Below are 8,081 nucleotides of genomic sequence, written 5' to 3'. Positions count from 1 at the left end.
ATCAAAGAGAAGTTGGTAATTGCTCTTTGACCCATACTGCCCAATGTAGTGAAATGTTCCAGGTGATTTAAATCCCAGATTGACATCGTTTCCAACTTGTTTCCTTTTTATTTACTTGAATTTAAGCTGCGAACCAGGATTCTCTGTATAAACTTGCAGGGATATTAAAAAATGTTTGATGGGGTATCAATTATTCGGAAATGGACTCCTTTTTTTTCTTGGGGGATCATATTAAACATTTCATTTGGATCTACAAGAGGATCACCATGAGGAACAAAACTAAGTTTCATTCTGTGTTTATTAGAAGCATTATCACAGCTAATGCATGTAAAGCCTTTAGTATGCGACAGTGAGAGTTCAGTTATGCCGGAGAACTGAAATTTAGTAAATCCATATTTAAATAGATTGCAAATCTTCAAAGTGTTTTGTCACTGCAAATATTATTACAGGGGTTTACCAGCTGCCGGACGTGCTTGTTTTGGGATTATTTCCAATAAGTATCCCATTAGTAGTTGTGTCCTTACTGGTATCTTTTAAACATTCGATTATATACAAACGGGACAGAGACAAAGTAATAATCCCATTTTAAGGTGTCTTGCATTTTAATTTACTGAACAGATAAATTGAAATGCTCTGATTCAGAGCCCCTGCAGTTCGTGCTAATTAGAACCACAACAATGCTCCTGAGTCCTGGGCACTACACTGAGCACACGTTCAGCTGGGCTCTGACTTTGTTAAGCACGACTTCTTGTTGCAGTTGAGCTCAGAGCTAGATATGATCTCCATATTCTACCGCAATAAGTAGTCTGAAACTTAGTAAATAGTACACAGTTTTTAACTGAAGTCAGGTTGTTAAAAAATTAAACCAGCACCCTGTCACTGAAACTTACCCCGGTCTTCCGCGCGACAAGCGGGGGTACTCAACACTGTACTAACAAGGAGCGGTTGTCCGCAGTTGAGCGTGAGCTCTGATTACTGTCAGCAGACATTTCTTCATTTCCAATGATGTTTTCTTCTGCTCTCAGCTTTTTACCGGTCATAAATGCTCAAGAAGTAATTCATTTGAGTTTGAAGTCTGTCTCTGTTACCTTCGGTCCTGAAAAAGAAAAGCCGTGCGTGGGAGACTCCCTCTCTGAAGAAGTTTGCCGTCACCCTGCAAGAAAAGAGAGCCATCATTCACCGAAACAGCCACTAAGACAAATAACATTAAACACGTGAAATGCGAGATGTTGTGGAAATGTTTTCTACTTAGAGATTCTGTCGTTTCTACTCTAACGAGAGAGGCTCTTTGTCGGAAGTAAGATTTGAACAAACGTCTCCAGGGGAAACTGCGACCTCAATGCAATGCCTTAGACCACCAGGCATCCTGTCTGCAGCTCTTATATTGCATTATATGTTTTATTTATTTCTACTTGTTGATAGGAAAAAAAAGGTGAAATCGTGTAATTTGGGAAATGTATTTTTTTCATGGGGAAAACTAGCCTGAGCAAATGTAAAGTTAAGAGCAGCGCTCAATAAAAACCATTAAAGCCGAAAGCGCTTCTTATGCGGATCAGTATATTCCGATGCCGGTGGTTCTGCAGAAGAAATAAGAAAAGCCGAACTCAAAGCACTGTGTTGCCATTACGGCTACTTTGGCTGCAGCTGCTTTAAGATCTACTCAGCGGGCACAGAAAGTTGTATGAGGTCAGACAGGTTTGCGCTGTCTAAATAACAGTGTGCGAATTTAAACTTATTTAAATAAGACTATTTACAATGTAATACACGCTCCAAAAGCGTTCATACTGCACTGGCTGCTATTTGAAACGCCTTTAGAAATGACGCGTAATAGAGATTGATGCAGCTGGCTTTTATGCTTCACAATACATTGCAATCAGGAAAATAAACCAATTAGAAATATGCAATACAACGTCTTTGAGTTCGGCTCTTATTTCTTTTGCAGAACAACTGGTATGGGAATGTACTGATCCGCATAATTCGCGCTTTCGGTTTCTGATCGTTTTTATTGAGCGCTGCTCTGAACTTTTACATTTGCTTGTGCTAGTTTTCCACATGAAAAAAAAGAGATTTCCCTAATTACACGATTTCACTTTTTTTCTTATCAACGAGTAGAAATAAATAAATAAATTACATATAATTCAAGATAAAAGCCACAGGCGAGTTGGCTGGGGGTCTAAGGCGTTGCGTTCAGGTCACAGTTTCCCCTCGGGTTTTTTGTTCGAATCCCACTTCTGAAAAAAAGGTTTTCTCGTTTTTCTCTGTGAAAAGACAATCAAGTTCTTAACAAATTTCATATATTAGACTTCCGCAATACGTTCTGGCTTTAACAGGAAACTGTGCGCTTCCACAGAAAGAGTAACAAGAAGAGACGTTTCCATGTTACTTGTAGACTTAGATAAAGGAACGTGGCAGTGAATGAAAGAGGCACGGACGGGGTTCGGACCCGCGATCTTCAGTTTACGAGACCGACGCCTTACCACTTGGCCAGCGCGCCGTCGCTGGGAGGGGGTCAGCTTACTCTATGTTGAATCAACGCTAGTAATTTTACTGTTGTAATAGAGAAAATTAGAGGCGCAGTCGGTAGAGCTTGCGACCCTTAAGTTCAAAATCGTTGATTCATGGGTTGTTTGTGTCCTTTCGGATCCCTCTAATCTTTTAGTAGGACAGTGCAAGCAGGACGTGATAGGGTACAGTGACTCCCAATGTCATATGAGCTTTGTGTAAGTTAGCTTTCTTAACGCTATGGGGCTCGATTCAGATATCGCTGTGAAAGCAAGGGACGAGCAAAGGTTTTTTCTAAATTGAGGGTGATCTGCTCCCGAGTAATTATAAACACCTGAGCGTTTACTGTTTGCTGTTGTGTTACTGTGATAAAGGAAGACCGCACTTTATCAAAATACTGCTGCTTCCTAATTTTACATAATGGTATTTAGACCGGGGAGAGTGACTGCATTCCAAGAGGCTAAAAGTTGATTTCACAAAGCCCCCATTTAATAAAATACATTAGAAACCGCAAGGAAAACAGTATGTTTTAATAAGTCTTCTCCTGGTTTTACATTATTATAGTCTTTCACATTTGAATGCATACCTTACCGTAAATCTTACCTAGATTACAGGCAACGCAAACAGTTCTTAATGCACGAAGTCTATTTATAGTTGACTTTCTGCTAATCACCTCTAATAGTTCATGAATCTTCCTGCCCATCATGTGCCTGCTAAGCGGTTTCTCCATTTTCCTTCTCCTGTCATTGTCAGCGAGCACATCAAGATGGGAAAAATGTAACAAGGAAAAAGAGTAGCTGGTAGGAGAGGGATTTGAACCAAAACCTCAATATGGAGACAAGAATACCCATGAGAGCTAGAAACACACAAGTCCTTGATCAGGGTGCGTTAGAACACTCAACCATCCTGACAAGGAACTGGTAGGAGTGGGATTTGAACCCACACCTCGATCTGGAGACAAGAATACCCATGAGAGCTAGAAAAACACGAGTATTTGATCATGGTGCTTTGGTGGTGGTGGTGGAGGGGAGTCCCCATTACCTGTAAAGCGCTTTGAATGGTGCTTTAGAACACTCAACCATCCTGACAAGTGAAGGATGAATGGAGGTGTATTGAATACACCAGTAGTTCACTAACCTCAGTTGCTTTGCTGGAGAAGTGCCATGTTACCTGTTGTAAACGTCAAACGTACAAACGTGTTGTACTTTCTAACCTTTGAGTAATATTTTCCAGAGCTAGGGCGCAGTTGTCTTCACAATCTGGATTATCTCAAAAGCAATGACGTCTGTGTAAAACAGATTTTATTTTCGGGAACCGACGTTGTATTGCATATTTCTAATTGATTTGTTTTCATGATTGTAATGTATAGTGGAGCATAAAAAACATCTGCAAAAATCTCTATTACGCGTCTTTAATGATGGCATTTCAAATAGTAGCGAGAGCGAGGATCAAAACCCCCTCCTGGCGATAGTTGCCTCACGCTCTGAACAACCAAGTCCTGCTTATTCCCGTTGTGGGTCGCGGATGGTGTGTTTTGGTATTTACTCGAAATTACGGAGGATACATGGGACTGCATTTACCTGATAACATACCGTGATCTCTAGTACCTAATGAGCTTTGATAATTCAGCTTGCTTGTCGCTTTGGGCTCAATTCAAAAGTTGCAGTGAAAGCAGGAGCTGAGCAGGATTCTGTTTAAATGGAGCCAGATCTGCTCACGAACGGGGAAACACTTCAGCGTTTACTAATTGAAGACCACAATCCGCTAAAACACCCCTGTTTCTTAGACTAAAAGAAGCTAAAAGCATTTTTGAACATGGGTTATATTGTAAATACTGTTATTAAAAAGCTTATTCGCATACTGTCGGTTATTTAGACGGTGCAAAACAGGCTGCCCTTATAAAACTTTCTGTGCCCGTTTTGACCAAGGAGAACGTATTTCTGATGGAGCGCTATGCGAAAAGATTTAATAAGCTTTACCCCTGCCAATGATTCAGCATGAAGAAGTAAAAGTTTCAAAGGGAAAAGCAGCTCGCTAACACAGCCAATATTAAAAGTGATCTCGGCAGATGTTGTTCCCTACATAAAGCTGAAAGTGCCAAAGAGAATTTCTGTTGAGAAAACAAAATATTTTTTCTGCCTTGATGTTAAGCTGACAGCCTGTCTTTTAGAAAGTCTAATTCTAAACATCTCACGCAGCCTCTCAACAGACTAACAAAAAGAGCTTTTATTGATCGTATTGCATGTCTTAAAACACTAACATTTGGCAGCAGTGGGACTCGAACCCACGCTCCCAGAGAGATTGGAACCTAAATCAGCACCTTAGACAGCTCGGCCACACTACCTTCCACCATGCTTATCTTCCTCACATTGCTGGCTTGGACTGGGGGAGCTTCAGCTCTTGTCGTCGGATCTAATGGTATCATGACATGTGGAAGTGACTGCACCTTCATCTTCCAAGATGCTTTCAATACCACAAACGCTACTTTCACCGGCACAAACGTAGCAATAACAAAGGAGGTGGGATTCATCCTTTGTGCTGTTTGTAGGGGCGCAACTCTACGGTGATCTACTGACTTGAAGAGAAAAAATCAAAATCCTCTGCTATTACAACTTTTTCATAGTTTCTTCAAATCCTTCATTTGAATGTCGATTTTGAAGGATATTGATGATAATACCACATAAATTGTGGTTTTCTTGTGATCGCCAGTTTTATTCAAATACCAGCCTTTTTTTATAGTTCCTTGCGTGTTTCACAAGGTATAATAGCTCCCCTCGCATCCTCAGCTAACATATTTTAAAATTACAATAGATTATACAGCATGCATGTTTACATTTATATTAAAAATATATAAATAAAATAAAGTAAAGATACCAAATAACATACAGTGCTAACCCAATAATTCTTGTCAGGTTCTCCAACAAATCTGCGTTGTTATTTTAACATGTTTCAGCTGAGGGTGCAACAGGAGTATAAATGAATTTTCCCGCCAGCCATTCAAAGACCAAATTCCATGAGTGAACATTATTTTCTCAGAAGTTGCCGGCGGTTTTGAATTATGTCCACAACTGTTGTAGTAGTTCCTTCTAGAAGTTCGACACATGCAAAGCACTCGTAATATCATAGGTGTTAAAGTTCGCTGAGTCTATTCGAGTCATGGTGTGTATCCCTGCCTATCATTGGGAGACGGGTAGCTTTTTTACACTCAGATTCCAATCTTCAATGCTTAGTGTGAGAGCTTACATAACTTTCATTTTCTCACATTTTCTGACGACTGTTCCAAAGGGGCACCCTGTCAATTCCGAATACTTTTAAAAAATCTGCCTGCATGTTTGATTATTGTCATTTCATTTCGAAAAAGTTCAATATTGATCATAACTAAAGAAAATAATGATCATGAACAAAAAAGGGATAAAGATGCGAGTCCATCTTGAATCACAGCTGGGTGACACGGGCTTCTGTTCTGATATGGTTGTACGAGAAAGAGGAGGAATCGCCAATCTCCTATAGAACATGAGTTGAATCAGGAGTGAGACATTTCGTATACTCGTGCATATGTCAACGCCTGACCTACATCGTAAAAGTAACATTAAGTTGTCAGAGACATTCATTTATATACAAACAAGAGACAGACCAAGTAATAATTCTACATTAGTTCAGGTAGGTAAACCTGAACTAACTAACAAACCTATTAATAATTCTACATTAACGTGTCCTACACTGATCAGACTAATTGACGTGGTCTGATTCAGAGCCTGTGCAGTTCGTGCTAATTACAACAACGACAGTTCTGAACCCTCATCACCGAACTGAGCACAAGTTCAGCTGTTCTCCAGTTTTGTTACACATGGTTTTTCATTGCAATTGAGTTCAGAGCTGGAGCTGATCTCCAGACAGTACAGTGTTTTGGATAAGTTGTCGAAATTCGCATGAGGCTGCAGACAACTTACCCAAAGTGTTTTCTATAGCTTTCAGGTGGAGTTCATTTATATAAAAGAATGTAAGTGGTATAAACGCAACAAGCCAGACGGCAGTCCAACCTATAATTTTCTGACATGAGGCCTGACGCGTTATTCATTACGCCACTGACCCTGCTATTGTAGTGCTAAAAAAAACACATTTTCTACATTTTTGTCTGTTTAAAAATCACTCTAAAAAAGACAAAGGGTTTGTGTGTCGCGCTAAAATTCCGCTTCATTTCGAATGCAAATAAAAACCGTTTTGTTCCAAGAAATCATAAATTTGTCACATCCTTCATACTATACTTCTCTCTTGTATTAGAAAAGTTGATTTAAACTGAACAATATATGAAAGGTTTCATCTATACACTTACACATAATAAGTATACGAATAAATACTCGGAAGAAGCCGCAGCTCAGGTGTTAGAGAGATTTAAAATCGGATCGGAGGATTTAGAGTCCAGAGTGCAAACCAACAGCTGACACAGGTCCTTTATAGAACCGTTTTGATTTCCTCTACTTTGTCCCCATGACGTCATTGTCCTGCTCGCAGCCGAGCCCGACACACGTCTGGTTTCTGTCGCTAGGCGCACACCCTGCGGTCCATGCGGGTCCTAATACCCCAGTACAATGATGGGGACACTAAACTGTAAACAGGTGCCGTCCTTCGGCTGAGACGTAAAACCGAGGTCCTGACGCTCTGTGATCATTCAGGAGAATGGTGGTGGTGGAGGGGAGTCCCCATTACCTGTAAAGCACATTGAGTGGAGTATCCAGAACAGCGCTATATAAGTGTAAGCGATGATGATGATTATTATTATAATGTAAAATGCAATAAAAAATCAAACTTTGATTCAAAATAGATTAATGTAAAAACTGATAAAGCTAATGCTTTTTTCAGGGCTATATCTACTTTTTTTAAAAAAAAGCGAAGTCTGTCGCGATTGTGAGAGTTAGAGAATGTGTTCCAGCGGGTGCCTTCATATCATGAGCGTCAGTCTCACCCGTAGCTGCGAGAAGGTTAAAAGCGCACAAGTGATCTGTAGACGATGTTTGGGGAAGAAATAATTCTGTTTTCAGCACAGGGAGTGAGAAAGAGCTCAGTCCAGCTCCCAGCAGAATCCATCCTGGTTTGGTTACAGTGCGTCTGAGGCTCTTTGGATCGCAACGTAAAAAAAAACAATTGCTCACATCGTGACTTCCACGACAGGAAGGAAAGATATCACTTCAAAAAATCAGAACTGAAGATTTGGATCCTGGGCCTCAATTTGATCAAATTATTAAAATAATAATTATCAAAATATCAGATTGTGTTTCTGCAACATTTCGCGCATAGTATGCCATTTTATCTAAAACAGTCACAACGAGGGCTTTACATGCAGTCTGGGGTATTTTCCCCTTTTATATTTTTGACACTTTATATTGAACCTGTTATACTCCCAGAAGTGCACAGTAGCTTGTACTTAATAAAAATGTACAATTCACCGCTGGTATAAACAGATGTGTGCCGTGTTTGCCTTTGTAAGCATTTGTTTAAAAAATAAGTTCACAATACGATAAAAACACAGAAAGCACAAACTTTATAATACAACGATACAAAATCAATACCACATCATTATG

This window comes from Atractosteus spatula, chromosome 10, assembly GCF_055471065.1.
Source record: "Atractosteus spatula isolate fAtrSpa1 chromosome 10, fAtrSpa1.hap1, whole genome shotgun sequence".
Taxonomy (NCBI): Eukaryota; Metazoa; Chordata; class Actinopteri; order Semionotiformes; family Lepisosteidae; genus Atractosteus; species Atractosteus spatula.
Note: the sequence above shows the minus strand (reverse complement) of the source record.